This window comes from Musca domestica, unplaced genomic scaffold (assembly GCF_030504385.1).
Source record: "Musca domestica strain aabys unplaced genomic scaffold, Musca_domestica.polishedcontigs.V.1.1 4, whole genome shotgun sequence".
In the NCBI taxonomy this organism is placed as follows: Eukaryota; Metazoa; Arthropoda; class Insecta; order Diptera; family Muscidae; genus Musca; species Musca domestica.
In genome coordinates this window covers 20,932,335-20,958,193 of record NW_026712328.1, presented here as the reverse complement: position 1 = coordinate 20,958,193, position 25,859 = coordinate 20,932,335, and the positions used below count along the sequence as shown (strand labels likewise).

Genomic DNA, 25,859 nt, shown 5'->3' with positions numbered 1-25,859 from the left:
TCGAGGAAAAAACTGATGCTGTTTTGTAAACATGGCTCAGTGTGATTTTTTCGTCGCGGAAGTTTAGACGTGGATTTTTAAGACGATGTTTATGAGCGGTCAAATAAGAGAACACGAGTAAAAAGTGAAACTGCTTAAGACGAAATGGTGTTACACATGATTTCTTAAAAAATAGTGCCTCCAACAGTAGAAAGTGCAACTCATGTACATCGACCTATGCGGTCGATATATTGATAGCAAAATATTTTGAATTTCAACAATTATATTTGAAAAAAAATTAAGGTGTGAATACATAGATGCGTTTTTTCCGGAATAAGTCACTGACTGGCTTTTTCGTAAAAGATCAAAAAACGTAATATAATTATGAACCGAAATTGAACAAAATCAATACACTTGTTTCACGAAAAAAATTAATGAAATGACAAATGATTCTATGTATTATCACCTTCTCAATCAAGAATGTCAACATTTTGGGGAGGCAGTAAGGGAAATGGGTATATGTTTTCAGATGTGGATATAATATAAATTCCAAAATATATTAGTTTGCTCACAGTAAGAATCATTACGGATACTAATTTTGCCTTGTATGAAATTCAGGATTTCTCAAAGCGCACTTCATCGAAGAAAAAGTTAGTACGAGGACTAATGGAACTTTTTTTATTCTCATTGTGTAGAAATCTCGTCTTTGAAAATTGTTACAAAATGTATCCATTTTGCGTTAGGTATCTGTGCTCGTTCTAATTCTTTACTCTCATTTTCCATCCGTGCCGAAGTCACATCCACCATCGTTTAATACACTAACTTTATTTTCTGCACTATTTCAATCAGAACAATTACAAAATGTCAGTATATTAAGTCAAATATCACGCGATATTAAAAATGCAACAATAAGAGAAAATCTATCCAAAATATTTTAATTCTCATATGTATTTGTTTTTGTATATTTGTTCAGATTTCGTCCCTTTTTTTCCAAGAGACTATACCGATTTCCTGTTACTTGTACAAACCAGTCCAGACGTTCTTGAGTTATAAGTTTTACTGCTAAATATAATCCAATGGTCATCCAAAATGCTAGAATTTTTCCCTGTCCTTAACTCTCTTCTCAGGCGTATCGATTGGCTTCAATTGTGTGATCAGGAAATTTTTACTGTTTCTTGTTCATTTGAACCCCTAAATATTTTGCGACGATCTCCAAAAGCAATAGGCTTCTACTCTGTATCTCCAAATTTAGACTCATCTATATGATTTGGTACGATATTTGGTAATATTCGTCAACGAAATCAGCATAAACAAGTAAAAACCTGTAAGTTCGGCCGGGCCGAACTTTTAATACCCTCCACCATTTGGTACAAATTTGGCAATTTCCAAAAATAAAATCCGTTAAAAATTCTGTTAAAATCTTAAAAATACCTAATGCTTATACAACGACGTGGGCCTGCATAGGCAACTTTTGTCATAAATTATTACAATATTTAAATTGCGAAACTTGAAGAAAAATCTGTTTATAATGTAGCTAAAATCATCAAAATACCGAACATGGGGGGTACCGTTATATGGGGGCTATACGAAGACGTGGACCTGCACAGACAATTTTCTGGCATGGGCTGAAGTAAAAATTACAAACTTCACATGCGAAATTTGAAACAATCCCGGTAAATAATGTCGCTAAATTCATCAAAATACCGAATATCGGGGGGTACGGTATATGGGGGCTATATGAAGACGTGGACCTATATGGCCCATTTACGAACTTAACCTGCCTAATAGCAAAATATACATGTGTACAAAATTTTAGCCTTCTATCTTAATTTGTTCGAAATATAGCGTGATTACAACAGACAGTGAGACGGACACGCAGACAGACATGGCTAAATCGTCTTAGAATTTTACGCTGATCAATAATATATATACTTTGTTGGGTCTGACATGAGTATTTCGAGGAGTTACAAACGGAATGACAAAATTAATATACCCTCCATAGTATGGTGGAGGATATAAAAAGCCAGAAGTTCGCCTTTTTTTTTGGATTTCGGATATCTCCTGTAAGTAATGCTGGTATTTTTTCACACAAAAGTTGTGGTATATTCTACCTGCTGTCCTAAACTCTAACTTCATGCGAGATTTCGTGTCCTTTGGTTTATATTTGGAACATTTTATTAAGGAACATTTTTGTTATTGGTCCATTTCAACCAACACTATGTGTTGAGGGTATTATAAGTTTGATTGAGCCAAAAATTATCTAATACCTCGAAATATTTGGCACGCACATAGTAACCTATAAATAGATTTTCCTATCACGACGAGCTGAGTCGATCTAGCTATATATGTCCGTCCGTCCGTTTGTCCATGTTAATTTGTAATTAAGCTACAGATCGCAATTATGACCCAATCCTCACGAAATTTAAAATGAAGGTGGGGTTAGGATCAGAATAGAACCCTATTGTTTTTAGAGATGATTGCAAAATATTTAAGGCTGATATGGACCAAAACAGAAAATTTTTCTTTTTTTGCATTGCTCTATATACCATAATTATGCGCCAATCGACGCGGAAATTTTAATGGAGTTAGGGCAGATCCCTACCAATTTGGGCGGCCATCGTACAATACGATTGCGAAGAAATCGTTTATATAGCAAAATAGGTACAATACATATGTAAAAGAAATATATCTTATATCTTCTGCTTATAAGTCAAGAATCACTGGGCCGATTTCCACAATTCCCATCAATTCAGAATGGTCTCTTGGAAATCGGAAAAATATGCCAATAAAAAAGTAAATATCATTTGTTTCAGTTTTTTTTTTTTTAAATTTTTGTCATATATTTTTATCGCATGTAATTTTTTCAATTTGACTTACAATTTCGAATCCTAAATTTTCAAAATGTTTACCCACCGCAACACTACGTTTTGAGAGTATTATACACATGTCGCAATTATCGTCCGATCCTCACGAAAATTTTGCATGGGAAAATCGGATAAATATGCCAATAAAAAAGTAAATATCTTTTATTCCAGTTTTTTTTTTTTTCAATTTTTGTCATACATTTTTATCGCATGCAATTTTTTCAATTTGACTTACAATTTCGAATCGTAAATTTTCTAAATGTTTACACCCCGCAACACTACGTTTTGAGAGTATTATACACATGTCGCAATTATCATCCGATCCTCACGAAAATTTTGCATGGGGTTAGGTTAGGGTCAGAAATCTGGCCAGGGCTCTTCGAAATTATTATTTTAAAAACGAAATATCGTTCAAGAACAAATAGTAAAAACAAATATCGTTATTGTGGAGAGCATTTTACTAGTGCGAGGGAGTAAAACACAAAATCTGATGAGACACATATATGGGACTTACAGCTATATTTGATATAAATTTGATACACTTACACAGGCTAAATTTGTTTGTATCTGCCAAAATTCATTCAATTCGGGTCTATATTAAATCTCATTTTGATCCGACATTGAATGCGACAGCAATACATATTTCGCCTAATGCAAATGCTTGCAAAAATGTTTAAAATGTTTCACTGTATATATTCCAGCATTTGTTTCTTAAATTCTTTGGTACTTTCATGTTGTGAATAAATAATTTTTATCTGAAATACCAATAAAATAACAAAATGCTATTAATGTCCGATATTATAACGTAAATGTGAAGATCAAAGCATTTTATGAAGCATTGAATTGTTTTTTAATGATGGCGAGAATGGGATCAGTGTTTTTTTTTTATACATTATTTACTTTCAAAACGAAATTCATTCGATATAAACACATCGTTGAGGGCACACTGCAAACATCGTGTGTGCTTTTCAATAACAAATGAAAAATCTCTATATGAACCGATTACAGAAATGAATAAACAAAATATTATTAACAAATTTTTGAATTTTAAAAAATGTTATTGTATTAAAAAGGCGAAAAAATATTACATAAATAATTATTATAATTAGTTGCACGTGGATCTTGTTCCCAAGAGAAGTTTTGCATGTGCGAATTATGAAATACCATTTCAGTGGCTATGATTTGGCTCATTGCTAAAAATTGTTTTGTATGGATTTGAACTGAAAGAAGATAATCTAATGTGTATAATCATATTCAAAATATTGATTGTTCGGAAAGTAATTTCATTATAATAATTTTTATGTGGCCAACATTTCAAAAACAAAATTTATGCCTAACAGTGGCCAGGATATTATGTTTTTGTGTATTTCTTGGGAGAAGGAAACGAGATAGAACCATAGTTACTTTTGAGGTCCCTCATGTAATCATTTTCTGAGTCGCTTTTTGGATGTCCGTCTGTCTGTCCATGTATTTTTGTGAACAAAGTACAGGTCGAACCCTATTGAAATTGGAGGTAATCTGACAATATATAGATAAAGTTCCTATATACATCTTAGTGCAATATTTTTGGGCACAACAGGCGTAATATTAGTCTAAAGAGGATGCCCCTCACAGCCGTGATATGAACTATATAACAACGATATTCGGGAAAAGATATCAAATATAACTCAGGAATTCTTTTGCCAAATGTTATCAATATCGGTTCGTACTTCAAACAACTTCCAACTGCTGTTACAATTATTCCACAGACAGCTCATTATATTGTTTACAAGCGTACAAAAGCATTTTGGTGAGAATTTTCCAGAAAAAAGTTAATCGTGATGGAATTCAAGCGTGATAGTGTGATTTCTTTATATTTGGCTGGAAAACCACAAGTGGCCATCGTTAGAGCACTCCAGCATTTAAATGTGAATAAATCTTCTGTGTCTCGTACCATCGTTCGTTACAGTGATACTGCTAGCTTAGCCCGACGTCAAGGAAGTGGACGGAAGAAAACAGCTGCAGAAATGGTTCGAAAAGTAAAGAAGCGACTTGATCGAAACCCTCATCGCAGTGGCTGAAAAATGGCCCGTGAGCTTAACATATCGCAATATTGCATTCGGCAAATATTTGAAAAATGAGCTCTGGGTAAAGCCGTTGAAATTCCAAAAAATGCAAGAACTTACACAGCAACAGAAAGAAAATAGACTAAAAAGTGCTAAAGAGTTGTTTCGCTAGGCCGAAAGTGTTGAACTGCCGAATTTGATTTTCTCCGATGAGAAAACATTCGTTGTTCAATAGTCTGTAAACAAAAAAAAAAATATCGTGTTTACTTGCCAAAGAGGTCAGCTGAAAATGTGCACCTTTGGCCACCAGAACTCAAGCGCCGGCCATGGTGATTGTGTGGGTAGCCATAACAGCCGATGGTCGGTCTCCGCTCGTATTAATCGACCGTGGCATCAAAATAAATGCCGAAAATTATCGCGAAAATATTCTGGAGGGTGTATTAAAGCCTTAAAAATGTAAAAATTTTTGCGGTTGACTTTGTTGCAGTTTTTTCTTATCTCACCATGCACTCTACAGCAAATTTATTCTGAACGAGAAGTATAAATACATTCGTCAAATTTCGTGGAAATCAATTCAGAGTTGAATTAGCCTCCGATATATTAGTTCCTTCTGATTCCATTTAATAACTATTCCAAACCCGTAATATATGCTCAGAAAATATTCATAGTTAGTCTGATCTACTTCACATACATTTCCAATAAAAATGTTTATTTGTTACGTTTAGCTCTACTAAATATGAATAGTGGTGCAGGGTATCATATACTCGTATCAATGTGCCGAACAACAGAGGTACTATTATATGGGATCCATGCCAAATATGTTTACAAAGTAAAAACTCAAAATATCAAATCACATCTGATTTGCTAGGAAATTGGAACTAAAAACTTAAATAACGAAAATCAAGAGGTACCGTTGTATGTAGCTATACCACCCTAAATAGATATAGCCCATTTTCAATACCGGTGAATAATGTTGCTGAAATCATCAAAATACCGACTAGCGGGAGGTATCATTATATGGGGGCTATACGAAGACGTGGACTGTAGGTAACTATATTCTGAACATCAAATGCGAAGTTAAGCCTACTGGTAAACTATGCCTGTATTGACAATTTTAGACTTCTATCTAAATTCGTTCGAAAGATAGCAAGATTACAAAAAGCAGACGGATAAACGGATATTGCTAGATCGTCTTTTACGCTGATCCAGAATATATTTTGTAGGGTTTATTCTGTATTTTTCCATAAAATTGTGGAGGGCATAAAAAATCTATATATATATATATATAAAAATCAATTGTTGTTTGTTGGTAACGGAATCAGTTGAAAACGGCTGAACCGATTTGCATAATTTTTTGTACAAACGTTCGTCATACCACGAATTAGGTTTTTAAAGAAAAAAATATTGACCACGCCTACTTTTACGCCCTTTATCTTGATTTATCTAAAATCTTTATATTTGCCATATAATGAAGATATCGGTTTGAAAATTATTACACGAGATACTGTTGACTTTCCCTCCAAACTTAGGAATTTATTTGGGCGCCAGGGAACTGACCACGCATACTTCTAATCTGTCTATATATAAGGAAGTTGTGTTAGTTACTACGCTTATAACTGAAGAACCGCTGATCTGATTTTAACGATTTACACAAATTCGGAATTGTCTCTTGGCAGAAAAGGATAAAATCCAAAAAAATCGCGTAAAATGTGAAATTTTAAAATTTTCATTTTGACTTTTGAAGTGTACAATAGTAATGTTTTATTTTGCATGATTTTTTTCCATTAGTAGAAAGCGACGAAAATTATGGAGTGGCAGAACTGAAAAGATGATGTCAAAATAATTTAACGTGGTCAAACCAAAATTGCTAAAAAATCAAAAAAGAGCATATTGCACTGCAAAAACTCTAAAATAGGGAAAAACTGAGAACATTTCTTCAATGGAATCAAATTTCAAAATAATAGTAAGGACCAAACTTCGTAAGGACCTTTAAATATTGGCTGTAAAAAATCAGCGAACAAGTTGAAGATTTTTTTCAATTTGTTTATTAGTTACTATGCTTATAACTCAAGAACGTTTCGACGGATTTTCACAATTCATACAACATACACGTGGACCTACCTACGTCTATCACATGACAATAATCCGTCCAATGAGAACTCAATATGCAAAATTCATTGGAACTGCAATCAGTGAAATACCGAATATAAAGGGAAAAGGATTTCTATTCTTTCAGAAATTCTTCATAAACTTTCACGATACCTTAAATCACTTTTGCAGTTCATGATATGGGCCATAACTCCCTGATAAGGATACAACCCGATTTCAAGTATATCTTACATTTTAACCATATTTTCATACTAATTTCAGCAAATTTGGGAAGAAACCATCTATGCAAAAACTGATCACGTTTTGTATAACCATCATATGATTTAAGGAGCCGGACATTTGTTTAATCGTCTTTGATTTACATTATGATAAAAGATATGGAAATTATGGGGTCTCCAAAGCGCATTTTCAAAGACAAATAATTCATATTACTTTAAAAACAAGTAAAACAATTAAGTTCGGCCGGGCAGAATTATTACCATCATCCATCTGAGGGTAAAGGAAACATTTTTATATAAAAGTATCTAAATTCAAGCGTGTTTCACTTTAAACTTCATATATCAGTAAGACTGTTTGAATAATACAGTTAACTTATCAAAAAACCATGAAGTGAATGAGGCCGTTATATGGGGCCATACCAAAACAGGAACCTCTGTGGTTACTTTTATACTTCAAGGATTGTCATCTATCAAACCTTCTAAAATACCAAATTTGAAACAATTATACTCGTAAATGTGTGGATTATCAACATACCCAATATAGGTAGGTATCTTTATATGTGTTAGACAAATCCGAGTATAAATGTGGCAAAGATCATCAAAAACCGAATTTCGAGAGATACCGTTATATGGGGACTATACCAAAACGTGAACCGATAGATCATTTTCAATACCAACCATCCTATACACAATACAAATTTTTCGGCTAAATTTTGACGCTATACGTCAAATAATGTGGGCTGTATCGTAATTTAAACAAACAGACATACAGACGGACAAATCGACTTAGAGTTTTATGCTGATTATGAATATATATGCATATTTAATGGGGTCTATGACGAACATTTAGTGATGTTACAAATGGAATGAAAAGTTAATATACTTTCCTTTCCAAGGTGTATGATATAATAGCATTAAAGACTAAAATTACGGGCCGGCAACGCGGACAGGGCCAGCTAGTAGATTTATATTTTAGGATATGTCCCATAATAGGGTCTCTCTCTCTCTCAGTCAAATTTCATAAAGTTACCTTGAATATTGTTACCTGTTTTATGATGTTCATGCATTGTTCCAAAATTAGTTCACCCCTTTACATAATCATTGATTTCCATGCCAAATTCCAATGCATTAGCCCAAATCGTTGGCTTAGGTGCGGATAGACCTATCTGTAATATGGCTATATGTTATTAACTTATGTATTGTTATTCCTTCTTTTGTATGGTTGTGTTAATGCGTTTTAAAAACTGTAGATGTAGGTCAGTTACAGTACGGTAAATTCAAACACTCACATGCTTTATAATTCCCACAATACAATTAACTTCAATCTTTTGCACAGTTTTCTAAGAAACCGATAATTTAATGCTAATTGCTTTTACGATCAATAAAAATCGCATAAAAATGAAGAGCGCTAAGAAAAAGGGGGAGTATTTTGTATTAAGGGTTACTGATTTCAAATGTCTCATGGTATAAAACTCATCTCCCGAATACAATTCTGCATTACTAAAGACAGCCAATGGCAACAAATAATTTGCTGTTAAATATTTCAACATTTGAAATCATTATTTGATTAGTTTATATCTAGGCGTCAAAATAGCACAGAGCTGTTTGTTGTCGGCCAACAACTGCTGAGAGTTCCCATCAAAATGTCGTAAAAATGGAATTGTTATGAATTGTGTTAGAGGAAATTAAATAAACATTTCTATTTTGTTTGTGTTATTTGTTTGTCGACTTTTACGACCATTTAGACACCTTATTTAGCTACTCTACTCATTGATGTACATTATTTTGTGGTTGTTAATTTTATGTCTGTTTTAGTACTTGAGGGGCGGTCGGGTCTTTGTGGCCCCCAGGTTTGACGGATTATTTCGATTTTATTTCTTTTTTATGTCTGTTTTATTGCCATAGTTGATGTCTGAAAAATTCATGGTTTCATGCCGACTTGTTTCTCTGGCTGGCGGCTGGCAATAAACTGACTGTTTAAAATGAAGTAAAAAAACAAAAATAAAACGATCGTAAAATCAATTGGTCTTAACGCAACCTCTTGTGTAGAGCAAACAAGTGATTTATTTATAAATACAGGTTTTTGTTTATAACAGCATCTTGGGGTTATTTTCTGGTTTCCAAATGGATTCTCAGTTAACTGTTGAATGTTTCCATTTTATGAATTTTGTTTTTGGAATACAGTTGAATTAGTTGAGGCATCGCTAACAACGAGCTTAATAACAATGTTTTTTTTTTTTTTTCAAAAATAATGCCGGTATTATATCCAGATCGCAAAACTTTATGTATACAGCCAGCACGTTCTGATTACAGAAATATGATACAGATGTGTGGTATACGTAGGTGGAAATCCAGTTATGTCCTAACTTTAATTTTAAATAATCCGAAAATCATAATTGTGATTAAATTGTTATAGGGGCTCTTGCCAACATCTTTGACACAATATATTAATTATGTTCAAGAAATGTTTTGATTTTTCGATATAGATAGACTGAAGACCTGAAGATAGAAGAAAGGTCGCTTTCATATACGTTATTCCATTTGTAATACTTCGAAATATACATTTTAGACCCTACTATATACTTTGTAGGGTCTTGATCAATATAAAATGCTATTCTAATATTGCATTGTCCATCTATCTGTGAAAATTAGTCTAGAAATAAAGTAGGTTGCTAACATTTTACTCAGATGGATTTTACCTTCATAGAACTTTTGATATTGAAAACGGGCCATATTCTGGTATAGCCCCCATATAACTATACCAGAAGATATAAGGTGTTTTGGTTGTTTTTGTCCCAAATTTACCCAAATTTTCTCATAAATTGGCAGTTAGTGTTCCCAGCATGTAGAAAACATATAGGTCCAAGTTTTGCCATAGTCTCCATATAACTGTACCTCCTTTTATTCAGCATTTTCACGTTCCCCCTTTATTCGCTATTATTTCAAATTTAGTATTTGAAGTTCTCAATAGATACTACTTCCTAAGACAGAATATTTTCTTTACAATAATACAATAGCAGTGGACCGATATTCGTAATTTTTTAAAAATTAGTGGCATTTTCAATATAAATTTCTTTACACTTTCCTTCCAAATGGCAGAGGGTATTAAAAGTTCGGTCCGGCTAACTTTAGCTTTTTTATTTGTTGTAATTTCCTTCTACTCAAATGGTGACTAGTATTAGCAACTTGAAAGGAAACTTAAGCTTTATTCATACAAATTGGGTCTAGTTAACAAAATTAGCCAATTCCGAATATAAACAAGTAAAAAAGCTGTAAGTTCGGCCGGGCCGAACTTTTAATACCCTCCACAATTCGGTACAAATTTGGCAATTTCCAAAAAAAAAAAAAAAATAATAATAATAAAATCCGTTAAAAATTCTGTTAAAATCTTAAAAATACCGAATGCCAATACGACGACGTGGACTTGCATAGGCAACTTTTGTCATAAGTTATTATAATATTTAAATGCGAAACTTGAAGAAAAATCTGTTTATAATGTAGCTAAAATCATCAAAATACCGGATATAGGGGGTACCGTTATATGGGGGCTATACGAAGACGTGGACCTGCACAGATAATTTTCTGTCTCAGACTGTGTATGAAATATCCATTACGAACTTCACATGCGAAATTTGAAACAATTCCGGTAAATAATGTAGCTAAAATCATCAAAATACCGGATATAGGGGGTACCGTTATATGGGGGCTATACGAAGACGTGGACCTACATGACCCATTTTCTGTTTTATGCTGCAGTATCTATTACGAACAAGTACCGAATTTGGAACGATTCCGTTAAATAATGTCGCTAAAATCATCAAAATACCGAATATCGGGGGGTACCGTTATATGGGGGCTATATGAAGACGTGGATCTACGTGGCTCATTTTTTCACTTAGAATGTAGTATCCATTACGAATTTCAAATACCAAATTTGAAACGATTCCGGTAAATAATGTCGCTAAAATCATCTAATTACCGAATATCGGGGGGGTACCGTTATATGGGGGCTATACGAAGACGTAGACCTGCACAGATAATTTTCTGTCTTAGACTATAGTATCTATTACGAACTTCAAATGCCAAATTTGAAACAATTCCGGTGAATAATGTAGCTAAAATCATCAAAATACCGAATATCGGGAGCTACCGTTATATGGGGGCTATATGATAACTTGGACCTACATGGCATGTGTGCAAAATTTTAGCCTTCTATCTCAATTTGTTCGAAAGATAGCGTGATTACAACAGACAGACAGACGGCCATGGCTAAATTGTCTTAGAATTTTACGCTGATCAAGAATATATATATTTTGTTGGGTCTGACATGAGTATTTCGAGAAGTTACAAACGGAATGACAAAATTAATATACCCTCCATAGTATGGTGGAGGGTATAAAAACTGCTAATTGTTTATGAGCTGTCTAGAGTATTCTCGATATTATCACAAAAGAAAATAACGACTGGCTTTGTTTTATTTTCATTTGGTGTAACTTTGTCATTTCGTTTGTATCTTCATGATTCATGAGATGCTTATTCTTGATCAGCAATAAATGCTATGCCCGTCCGTCTGCGGATTCTTAAAGGGAATGACCTGATTCAATGAACTTGTACTTTACAATTCGCTAATAATGCACACATATCTTCGATGTCATGCTTAAGTCTTCCATACGATGTTCTTAGCATTATATCATAAAAAGTGATTTCTAAGGTTTTCAGGTTTGTATTTTTGAGAGTTTCCGACATTTAGGTAAATTTCGAATATAGTAGCTAAATTTGCAGGATTCTCTAGTTCTTATGTGATTAGTGAAAAAATACGAATTTAAATATTATTAAAAAAGTGTATTATTTTCTTACTTAGAATTACAAATCTACTATCGGAAATATCGGAAAAATATGGTTAATTTGTGATATGTAATATACAATATTTTACAATTGGATCAAAACTGTCAAATGCAACCAATGCAAAAATATAATATAACAGACGGACGGACGGACAGGGCTTGATCGTCTTTGAAGTTTACGCTGATAAAGAATGTATATACTTTGTTGGGTCTAAAATGATTATTTCGATGAGTTACAAACGGAATGACAAACTTAATATACCCTCCATACTATGTATTGTAGAGGGTATAAAAAAAGAAAATGTAGATCATGTAAACGCTTCAAAATTCAGCATATTTTAGCAGTCCAGTAATATTCGAAAGTTTTTGTATTTAATATCAAATGAATTCGATTTTTTATAAATAAATGTGAAAACAAATTAATATTGATTACGAAGATGTGAGGATAATTTATTTAAATGAAATGTACTTTTTGTCAAAGAGACTCCATCAGCACTATAACAATTAGTGGGCACGTCAAAGTTACTACAAATTAACAATGAAGCAGTTAGTTGCTCAAGAGTATTATTGCTGACGACTAGTGGCACAAAAGCTCTAGTTTACTCAATTTAAAAAACTCCCTTTTAATAAAAACGATTTAACAGTTTGTTTCTTTTTTTTTAAGTATAAAGAAATCCCAATTAGAGTAACTTGAATTGAATTGAACAGTCGAATTTTGAAGATCAGCAAAACCTTAAAGCGTCGACTACTGGCACCCTACTTTCCCTGCCCTTTTGTTTGGAATGTTAAAGGGGCCAAAAATACGCTCTGAATGCTGCACGTAGAGAATTTTTGCAAAACATAGTGTCCGAATACTTATATTCCTATGTAGGTACGTATTACGTCTCAAACTCAAGCAGATTTTCCCTCTTTCTTCAAAAAAAAAAAGAAAAAATAACAACAAAAAATCTTAAAAAATGCTTCGTAACAAAAACATTTCTGCCAAAAAGGTCTCAAACACAAGCCTTGTTCGACGGAAAATTAAAGATTCAAAGGAATTATAACTAAAAAATAACAACTAAAAAACGAGGTCCCTTGAGTGAGTATTATTTTCTACCTACTTAAACCGGTTCTTTTGCAATATGGCCAGTCTTTGGACTACGGTAACAAAAACGGAATCACACGCATGCACGCAAGTTACCTACAGCCACCAATAAACAACATTATTATTAAGTTCATTATTTTCAACCACAACCTCACTTATTAATAACATCATTATTATTAACACCATTATTATTAACATCATTATTATTAACATCATTATTATTAATATCATTATTATTAACATCATTATTAGTTACAACATTGTCATAAGCACCAAAGAGCTAACACCAATATTGTTGACATTATTTCGTCAGCAATAATTCTCCACTTCAACATCACAATAACAACACTAGTAATAAAACTATGACGGAAATAACCCAAAAAGAAATGTTTACTTTTACTGTACCCAATACAAATTTTTAGCTTAAGTATTTTTCTTGATAGCTCTAGATTTTATGTTTCTTTGTTCTTTGTTAACTCTAAGAAAAATCAATAATTGTAAAATCGCTTAAATATAAGAATTTTTTGAATAAAGGATCAGTTGTATTTGGCATCTAAAACAGAATAATTCTTGTTTTCTTATTTTTCGGCGGTACGGAAGTTAACTGGCGCAGTCGTACGGCCATTGTTGGTGCGGTCTTTCTCAAGTGAAAAAATATAATTAAATAAATGTATCCTTAAAACAGAAAAAAAAAACCAAAAAAAAAAAAAAAAAAAAACAGTGACAAGTTAATTGTGGAAAAAACAGTGAACTATCCTTTAAAGGACATAAAAAATTTTTTTTTGAGAAAAATTTGGTGAAGGAAAAAAATATATTAAATTAATTAGGCTTGACGGTATATCAAGTAATCCTTAAGGAGAAAAATCGTGCGCCAACAATCGGAAAAAAAAAGAACCTACGTCCGTACAACCGAGAAAATCAAGTGCCAATACAATATAGTATTTTGTTGAAGGAATATCAACAATTTACTATAAGAAGAGAAGGAATATCTCTTAAATAAAAATATATATATAAATTCATAAATAATATTTTGTTGAAGGAATATCAACAAATATTACCATCCGGAGAGAATGAATATCTTTTTGGTTGGAATAAATATTTAATAAAAATTGTTGAAGGAATATCAACAAATTATATCTTAAATAAAAAATATATATAAATTCATAAATAATATTTTGTTGAAGGAATATCAACAAATATTACCATCCGGAGAGAATGAATATCTTTTTGGTTGGAATAAATATTTAATGAAAATCGTTGAAGGAATATCAACAAATAATACGGTCATAGTGGATCAGATCAGATAAAACAAGAAAAAAACCAACTAACAAAAACAAATAACAATACAGTGAAGATCAAAAAAAAAAAAAGGAAAATCAACTAAAAATAACAATTAAAAAGTTAATAACATATAACAATAACAACAACCGTAACAAAAACGAAAAAAAAAAACTAAAAAAAAAAAAAAAAAAAAAAAAAAAAAAAAAAAAAAAAAAAAACAAAAACAAGCAACAATTAAAACAACAAACAACAACTACAAGTGAAGAACAAGAAATAGTCCTGAAGCAGTCCATATCTACAAGCAACTTATACAGGTCTCATCGGAGGAAAGAAGCAGATAAAAACCTTGGAAATCAACAATGAAATTATTTATTATGATAATACTAGGGTAATTATTTTAAGAAAATTATAATATTTATCACTATTATATTACTTTATAAAATATAAAACAGAAATAAGCAAAGAAATATTTCAATTATAAAGAAAAAGGCTAATCAAAATATCTCAAATCAATAAAAAGGGTAATTATATTAAATGCGAAGACTAAGACCAAGACCATATTCTATTCGATACTTAACTGCAATACCGGAACAACAAGAAATGACTACCGTTAATGACATTAGTGCCCCTCAGGCGCTACAATCTCAACAACCGTCACAATCCTCTCAAGCATACGAAACATTAAAAATTCCAGATGCCGTAAAAGATTTACCAACATTTAATGGAAATCCAAGGCAACTAAATGATTTTTTAGAAAACGTTGAAGAGATTTTAAGAATATTAGCGAATATCGATGGTTCTAACCAAGCAACAGTAGTGCTTAGAGCCATCAGAAACAAAATAGTGGGAGAAGCTAATGAAGTACTTAATTCATCCGGTACTCCGTTAGTTTGGGAGGTAATTAAAGCGAATCTAATACTTAAATATTCGGATAAAAGGAGTGAAACCTCCCTTGTGCGTGAACTCCACAATTTACGACAAAATAATCAGACTGTGCAAGAATTTTATGGTTCAGTTATAGAGCTACAGGCAGCAATAAATAATAATATATCAATTCATGAAACTAACAAACATGTCATAAACTCGAGGCGCGAATTTAACGCTAAAATGTGCTTAGATGCATTCTTAATAGGCCTCCGAGAACCCCTTGGCTCAATGATTAGGTCTATGAGACCCGATTCATTAGATGAAGCATTAACATTCTGCATTCAGGAACAAAATATACAATATTCAAGAAGACTAACTTACAACCAACCATTCTACCAACCAAGGTATAGACAGAATACACGGAATTATGCCCCTGCTCGTAATTACCAACCAAATATGAATAACACACATAGATTTACACACGGACAAATTCACCATTACGCACAAAACAATATAAATAGATTCCAAAACACGGTTAATACTCAGGGAAGAAATCAATATAATCCAATAACTAATGCATTTTCACAAAAGGGACCTCAAGCACCTAATGGAAATACCTTTTCTCACAATGGGTCCGGACAGAGCAAATTCAGCAACTTCAGGCAGCAACAGCTTACGACCAAACCCTTACCACCACCAGAACCAATGGATGTTAGTTCTGGTTATAGTCATTTAAGAAAACCTATGACTACACAAACGAGACAGACATCGTACCTAAACAACGTCAATGTGTCTCAAGCTTACCATAATGATCTAGACGGATATTACCACGGACAAACACATGACAATGACTTAGAACAAAACTACACTTATCATCAAAATGATGATAATGACATGAACGATCTAAAAGACCAACAAAATAATGGTATTAGAACGGAATACGAAAATGTAATAGTTGATAATGAAAATTTTTCATATGAATGCCTACCCACACCAACGGGATACTTAGATATTAACAAACATGGACACACATTACCCTATATTAACATATCCTCCCCATTTGGTAGACCCCTGAAATTTTTAATAGATACTGGAGCATCGTCATCATTCATAAACCCAGAATTTGTAAATGACGAAGAGTGTATGACTTGCAAACCAATTACAATCACAACAATTTTAACTAAACACTCACTGGACAAAAAAATTAAACTACCCTTATTTACGGAATTCAAACAAAAAGGAGATACAGAATTTTTTGTCTTCAAATTTCACAACTATTTCGATGGACTAATAGGATTGGACATATTAGATTTTCTCAAAGCTAAAATAGACCTAGGTAACAAAACTCTAGTAACAAGTCAAGCCATCATACCTATTCATCTCAAACCCAATTTTACTTCTGAGAAATTCATTATTCCAAGCTCTTCCAGAGTTGTTATTAATGTACCGGTAGACACACAAAATGGTAGCTTTTTTCTCCCAAGGACTTTTTTGGGTTCCGACCTCTTTATTTCAGAGGGACTGTATCATTCTAAAAAGTGGTACAGCCTTGTGGAAATAGTTAATACTTCTGGACATGATAAAATTGCATACATTGAACAACCAATAAAGACGACACCATACAACGACCAGAATTACATCGAAGTTAATAACTTCAGTTTAGAACACAACTGTATGAATGATAATCATGACATTTTAGATTCGATAAGGACCGGTCATCTTAATAAAGAGGAAAAACAAGCTTTGCTGAAGGTTTGCAAATGCTTTGAAGATGTGTTTTTCAAGGAGGGAGAACAATTGACATTCTCGAATCAAATCAAACACCAAATAAGGACAACTGACGACAAACCCATTTTTACAAAATCATACAGGTACCCTTACATACACAAAGAGGAAATACGCAAACAAATCGATAAAATGTTGCAACAAGGTGTAATTAGAAGAAGTTTTTCACCATGGAGTGCTCCTATATGGATCGTACCAAAAAAATTAGACTCGAGCAATATACAAAAATGGAGACTTGTTATAGATTATCGCAAATTAAACGAGAAAACTGTTTCTGATAAATATCCCATACCCAACATAACTGACATATTAGATAAATTGGGGAGAAGTCTCTACTTCACAACTTTAGATTTAGCTAGCGGTTTTCACCAGATCGAAATGCACCCAAAAGATATTGGTAAAACAGCATTTTCTGTCGATAGAGGTCACTATGAATTCGTAAGGATGCCTTTTGGATTAAAAAATGCTCCATCCACTTTCCAAAGGGTAATGGACAATGTATTAAATGACTTGATCGGGACAGTCTGCCTTGTATATTTAGATGACATAGTTATATATTCAACTTCCTTAGAGGAGCACATACAACACTTGAAAAAAGTACTCGGTAAATTACGTACAGCCAATCTTAAGATACAACTGGACAAATCAGAATTCCTAAAGAAAGAATGTTCTTTTCTCGGACATGTTATTTCCACTGATGGTATTAAACCCAACCCTGATAAAATTCATGCCATAAAAGCTTTCCCCGTACCAAAAACACAAAAACAAATAAAATCATTTTTAGGACTACTAGGTTATTACAGGAAATTTATTCAAGATTTCTCGAAATTAACGAAACCCCTCACAGAATGTCTTAAGAAAGGGAGAAAAATAATATTAAACGAGAGATATTTGAACACATTTGCTACTTGCAAAAATCTTTTAATGAACGACCCACTGCTCCAATATCCTGACTTTTCAAAACCATTTAATTTAACCACCGACGCTAGCGACTTTGCTTTAGGAGCAATACTTTCCCAAGGACCAATAGGTAGTGACAAGCCTATATGTTACGCAAGTCGTACATTATCGAATAGCGAAATAAATTACTCGACGATAGAAAAAGAATTACTTGCTATCGTATGGGCGACAAAATATTTCAGGCCATACCTTTTTGGAAGGAAATTTAAAATAATTACCGACCATAGGCCCCTTACATGGATCATGAGTCTAAAAGAACCAAATTCAAAATTAATCCGCTGGAGATTAAAACTAGAAGAATATGACTATGAAATTATCTACAAAAAAGGAAAATTAAATACTAACGCAGACGCACTAAGTCGTATTAAATTAGACAATCTATCTGTAAATGAACATGTCGATATAAACACTAATTCAGTTGATAACATCTCAAACCATGGTACACAAGGAACAACAATCCATTCCTCCGACGAAAATGTTGACGATGGAATACCGATATCAGAAAGACCAATTAACGAATTTAATATTCAAATTATATTTCAAACTCAAATCGGTGGCTCACCAATAACCTTAGAAACAATATTTAAAAATAAAATACGCAAGACTATACGTAGAGAAAAGTACGACGAACAAACATTGACTAACATTTTCCAAATTTATATAACACCAAATAAAGTCTCTGCGCTTATGGCAGATGACGATACATTTAAATTAATTCAAAGCACCTACTCAAAATACTTTGCAAACAGCAAACTATTTAAGTTAGTACGATGCATGGACATTCTACAAGACATAAGAACCATTGATGAGCAAGACAAAATAATTAATGAATACCATATGAACCATAACCATAGAGGTATTCAAGAGACATATGCACACTTAAAACGAGAGTACTACTTCCCTTTCATGAAAAACAAAATACAAAATTGTATTAATCATTGTCATACATGCCAAACTTTAAAATATGACAGGAAACCACCAAAACCCAAATTTCAAAAACCTGAAATTCCCGAAAAACCACTGGATATTATCCACACAGATATCTATTGTATAAACAAGCGTAATATACTTACCATCATAGACAAATTTTCTAAATTTGCAGCCGCTTACTCTTTAGACTCTAGTAATAGCCTATCAATTCTGAAAAGTTTCAAACATTTCATAAGCCTACACGGCATACCCAAGAAAATTGTTTGTGATCAGGGCGCTGAATTTAATGCATCCATTATAAAAGATTTTTGTAAAATGCATCAGATAACCTTACATTATACATCATTTCATCAAAGTACAGGAAACTCTCCCGTAGAAAGATTACATTCAACCATTACCGAGACCTACAGAATAGTTTACGAAAAGTATAAGTCATCAGAAATACCACTAAATCACGACGAAATACTATCAGAAGTCATTTTTACCTATAACAACGCAATCCATAGTGCTACAAAATTAACCCCATTTGAACTCTTCTATGGTAGGACTTATAACTTCGAAAAGACATTAAGCTATAACTCTGAACATGACTACTTAAATAGACTACAAGAATTTCAAAATGACTTACACAAAATTATTAAAGATAAATTATCCATGGACACTGACAAACGTATAAAGAAACTAAACGCAAATAGGGAAGAACCAGAAGATTTAACTGAAAACCAGACAATATACAGAAGGGAATCAGGGAGGAACAAAATGACCCCTCGCTTCTCAAAGAGGGTAGTCAAGGAAAACAAGAAAGTGACGCTGATAACGTCAAATAACCAAAAACTACATAAAGCCAAAATTAAAAGAAAACGTCTTACATAAACTGACTTCTATTTGTCTTTTAGGTTCGTACCTGTACAATCCGACGTCACAATAACAAACATAACGCAGACTCAGGGACTTATACCACTACAACTAGGCGATGCTAAATTAATCACAGACTTTCAACATCTAATCCATGTTATTAACCTTAAAACATATAACGACAATATTAACACTATAAAGCAAACTTTGGATCGAATAGAGGAGACAAGATTTACAGCATCACAACTTAGAACTACGAAACTGAAACTGAATAATCTCTCAGCCAAATTGGATATATTAACCCCAAATTATAGGAAAAAACGGGGACTTGTAAATGCCTTAGGATCAGCAATCAAATTCATAACGGGAAATATGGACTACAAAGATGCAGAAGAACTAAATAAAAACATTGACAATTTAACTAGAGGAAATACCCAAATAAAAACAACGCTTAAAAACCAACTGATGTTAAATAACAAAATGATAACAAGATTCGAAAACATTACCAATCACATAAATGAAGAACAAAACCTAATAGAACGTTCTATAATGATGATTCAAAACCAGACAAGAAATGCCATAAACCCCTCGGTTAATGCAATAATCCAAATGCAAAATTTACTTCAAATCAGTTTTAACATAGATATACTTACCGACCACCTTAATGATATCGCAGAATCAGTAGTATTAGCAAGGCTTAACACCGTCCCAAAATTAATATTAACTACTGACGAACTGAATGAAATACACAACATACTTAACAATGCAACGGACATTATATCACCAGAACATATATATGAATTACTACAACTGACAGCATATTATAACGACACAAACATAATATTTGACATACAAATTCCTATAATTTCTAATGAACTATTTAAATTATTACACATAATCAAAACCCCCATAAATAACACCTTAGAAATAATAACCGGTGAATACGCTTTAATAAACAATGATAACCTTTATCTTTTCGACAACCGATGCAAACAAATAGAACAAAAATTTTACTGCAACTATGAAACTCAATACGAAAGAAATAGAGATTGCCTAAAATCAATTTTGCTTAGAGAAGAAACGGTGGCATGTCACCTTAGAGACATAGGATTAACTACGGACATAATATATCCAGAACCAAATTACCTAGTGCTTATAAACCCTCCAATAGGAAACATAACCACAGTATGTAACAACGTAACTAAGAGTCTACCAATCAAGTCTTCCTCTGTTATTAATTTTAATGAATGCAAAATCTTATTTAATAATGTCTGGTATACAGATAAACCGAATATTCACCAAGAAAACATTAGCACAATAACCTTCCAAACTAGCTTCTCAAACAATATTACAACACTCTCCATAAGAGACGAACTAACATTACCCAAATTAGATCAATACAGATTCCAAAATAAAGCAAATATCGAATTTCTTCAAACAGACTCTGACAATTACAAAACAATTTCTTATTCCGCATTTGGTATAATTAGTTCTATAATCATAATATTATCAATAATATTAGTAATAAGAAAGCCTATAAAATTAATCTACTCCATAACCCACAACAACAATGAAGTTCTGGCTACAAATGATCCGAAGCCCCTTTGGCCCTCACTTCATTCTGGAGAGGGAGGAGTTACCTACAGCCACCAATAAACAACATTATTATTAAGTTCATTATTTTCAACCACAACCTCACTTATTAATAACATCATTATTATTAACACCATTATTATTAACATCATTATTATTAACATCATTATTATTAATATCATTATTATTAACATCATTATTAGTTACAACATTGTCATAAGCACCAAAGAGCTAACACCAATATTGTTGACATTATTTCGTCAGCAATAATTCTCCACTTCAACATCACAATAACAACACTAGTAATAAAACTATGACGGAAATAACCCAAAAAGAAATGTTTACTTTTACTGTACCCAATACAAATTTTTAGCTTAAGTATTTTTCTTGATAGCTCTAGATTTTATGTTTCTTTGTTCTTTGTTAACTCTAAGAAAAATCAATAATTGTAAAATCGCTTAAATATAAGAATTTTTTGAATAAAGGATCAGTTGTATTTGGCATCTAAAACAGAATAATTCTTGTTTTCTTATTTTTCGGCGGTACGGAAGTTAACTCGCACAACTCCTTTCTTGGAGTGGCGGCGTTGGTAGAGTTACATAAACATACATACACACAAACTCTATGTAGATATATGTGAATGGATAGATGAAAGAAGAAGAATACGTAGGATGGTCTGACGTTGTGTTATGATGGCTGTTGGTAAAGCCATTAGCTCATTGACCGCAGACATTATTCTCTTTTATTACCATGACACAGCAAAGGGAACAGGGCAAAAACAACAACGGCAGCATGGCATAGGTAAAACTGACTGCGTTGGTAGTGTTTGTCACTTCGTGTCTTTTCTTTTTGCGTAAGATTTAAGATTGTCATCCATGTTGTTTTAAACTTTGTCCCAAGATTTATGTGTTTGCCAGCAAAAGGAAAATTAGCCAGACCGCAGAGAAAGACAAGAGTTTTGAGATTTGTTATCGTCGCGTTCGTGCTTTGGTTAAAAAAATGTTTAGGGTTTTAGATTGAAGTTAAATTTTTGTTTTATAAAATAAATAAATTAATAATAAAGGAATTCCTTACATTTTGCAAATAACACTATTCGCAATAGAAAATAAAATGAAAGGACAAATTCTCTGGATTCAGTCATTATTTTTGGCATTTAAAATAATAATTTATGTTATAACTTTCAATTCGATGATAATGAATTCCGCCGTAGTTTTTAACTTAACTTACCATTATATGTGGGATATACGATATTGTGGACCAATATAGACAATTCCCTTTCAGGAGGTAAAGTGCTCACAAAGAACTCCTTGTGTAGAATTTCTGACAATTCCGTTGGAAAATACGGCTAAAATCATAAAAATACCGAAAAAATAAAATACCGGGGATAACGTTATATGGGGGCTATACGATATCGTGGACCTATATAGACAATTATCTTTCAGGCGGTAAAGTACTCACAAGGAACTCCTTGTGTAGAATTTCAGAGAATTTTATTGAAAAATGTGGTTAAAATCATCAAAATACCGAATATCGGGGGTACCGTTATATGGGGGCTATACGTTATTGTGGACCTATATAGAAAATTCTCTTCCAAGGGATAAAGTACTCACAAGGAACTCCTTGTGTAGAATTTCAGACAATTCCGTTAGAAAGTGTGGCTAAAATCATCAAAATCCCAAATATCGGGGATACCGTTATATGGGGGCTATACGTTATCGTGAACCTATATAGATAATTCTCTTCCAAGGGATAAAGTACTCACAAGGAACTCCTTGTGTATAATTTCAGACAATTCCGTTGGAAAGTGTGGCAAAAATCATCAAAATCGTACCGGGGGTACCGTTATATGGGGGCTATACGATATCGACCGTTATAGCCCATCTTCGAACTTGACCTGCCTGCAGACAAAAGAGAGATCTGTGCAAAATTTTAGCTTTTTATCTTAATTCGTTTAGACTGTAGCGTGATTACAACAGACGGACAGACGGACGGAAAGGCCTAAATCGTCTGAGAATTTTACGCTGATCAAGAATATATATACTTTATTGGGTCTGAAATGTCTATTTCGATGAGTTACAAACGGAATGACGAACTTAATATACCCTCCATACTATGTATGGTGGAGGGTATAAAAATCGTGTTATTTAACATATATGTAAACAAAATGGTTAAACTAATTCAGAAATAATAAATGAAATTGAATTTGAGTTAATTATATAAAAACTACATCCGCTTTCATAAACATTCGTTGTTTTTCTCCAAATAAATTTTATTTTAAAGGATATACACATGCCACCAATTCAAGACTGGTATTCCGTATAATTAGTACAAAATGATTGAACCGGAAAAAAACTTAACCAAAAATGACGTCACTAATTCAACATAGAATCATCATCCTTATATTATGTCCACACAACATTGTTTTGATTTTTACAGAAACCGTTACGATGGAAATTCACTCCAAATCATAGGAAGAACACTGAACGTCATCCTCCATTCATTTATTCTTCCAACGGTTTATCTTGGAATGGCACATTATTTAAAAGCCCATAAATATTCCATAATAATATCGCAAACGAAACAATAAAGAAATAATAAAAACTGCGATAAATGGCGCATAAACACAAATTTTAAAACGAAATGGAAAGTGTTAACTGTAGGATGTCAATATGCAACGACTTTAACTATCCGTACAATGTTCTGTATTTAAGTGCAATACTGAAAAATAGGTTATACATCCTCTGCCACGGGAAAACTTAAATAACATTCAAATTGGTTAGCCTTAAAAGGGCCGCAATACTGAAAAAGAGGTTATACATCCTCTGCCACGGGAAAACTTTAATAAGATCCAAATTGGTTAGCCTTAAAAGGGACACATTTAGCGATGCCGTTACTTGAGCGATATGGCAGAATGTTGAAGCACGGAAATATAGCCATCTCCCTTGATATCGCCAGGGCATTTGACTCAATCTGGCATGCTAGAATTTTATATATACGCTGAAAGTCACTTCCAAGCTAATTCCCGCATAAAAGGAAAACAGTGGTGCTTATTTATATTTTATATTTAGAGAACAGTGTTGGCATGTTTGTTCGGTATTTGGTTCGGCATGTATTATGTTGATGCAAAATAGTCAGGCGTAATTCCATTATTGTTGTTTTTATAAAAACAACGTTGGTTCATTAGTTCGACGAAGGAGTTTTTGTTGTAACAAACAAACCCAACTTACATGGTTATGCTATTTCGTTTGTGTAAAACGAAAGCATAACACGTAGGAAAAGATGAAAAAGTTTATTAGTGCGGTTGTAAGATTTAGAAGATTTTGTAAAAAAAAATTTAGTTTATTGTAATTTTTTGGCTTATCTTCTTGGGTAAAAAAAGTTTTTCGTCATAGGAGTTATATTTAAAATATCTCCTGGAGAGAATATTCCAAAAAAGGCGAACTGTTGAGGATTTGGGGGTCCTTTCGAAAAATGAATATCCCCTGTCGTACTCCCTGGCAAACATTACCATATTTCTCCATTAATAAACAAATGTTGTTTTTATATATAAAACAACAATAATGGAATTAAGTCTGACTAAAATTATTTTATATTTATTTATTTTAGGTAGTCAAATATCGAAAGTATAGCTAAATCAAATATTGATTTGAATTGTCATTGCCCGACAGGGGACCAAAATGACTTAAATTTTTTATGCGACCTCTAGTAACAAATGTCGTTGCTATAGAATACATGTTATGACTTTGAAAATACAAAAATAAATATATATATACGGTAGCTGAACCGATTTCCACAAAAATTAACAAACATAGTTTAAGACTAAATTCAGTCACATGTGTCAAACTACATCCTATTCGGGCAAATATTATACATTTGGTTGAAAATTAACCAGAAATCGTATGAAGATATATCAGAGCTAAATATAAATCTGGACCCATTATCTCGAATTTCAATAGGGGTCGTTTCTGAGCTAAATAAACTCTGCAAAATTTCATAAATACGGTCAGTACTTTATTTAAAAAAAATGCATGGACATGCATAAGTCGACTAAGAATTTGAATCTATGAAGATCTCCACGAAGAACCATGGGTTTTCTCGTTTCCTTCAGCATTTTGTAAACAAATGCACAAATACGGTGGCGAAACATCGTATGTATAGGCCCACATTTTGGTATAGCCCCCATATAACGGTACCTCCCGATATTCGGTATTTGATGATTTTTACCACTTTTTTAATGGATTTGTCTAAAAATTGGTATTTGTGGGTCATAATGGGTTCTAGCGTTTTGGTATAGCCCCCATATAATGGTAACTCTCGATGTTCGGTATTTTGTCTAAAAATTTGTATTTGTGGGTTCTACCTCCCGTGGCGAAACATTGTATGTATAGGTCTACGTTTTTGAATAGCGATACATCCCGATATTTGGTTTTTGATGATATTTGCAC

General features: G+C 32.8%; 1 long non-coding RNA gene across 2 annotated transcripts in view; it reads left to right on the top strand.

Annotated features, from left to right (window-relative positions):
- The first annotated feature begins 225 nt into the window (after window positions 1–225).
- Window positions 226–25,859, top strand: part of LOC109611808 (uncharacterized) — a 34,673-nt gene continuing 9,039 nt past the window's right edge. The window contains exon 1 of one of the 2 annotated variants that reach the window (XR_009343046.1): window positions 226–282. This is a non-coding gene — a long non-coding RNA (uncharacterized LOC109611808). Of the gene's footprint in view, window positions 283–12,724; window positions 12,931–25,859 lie in introns of those variants that run through there. The other variant, XR_009343047.1, reaches the window with a different exon arrangement.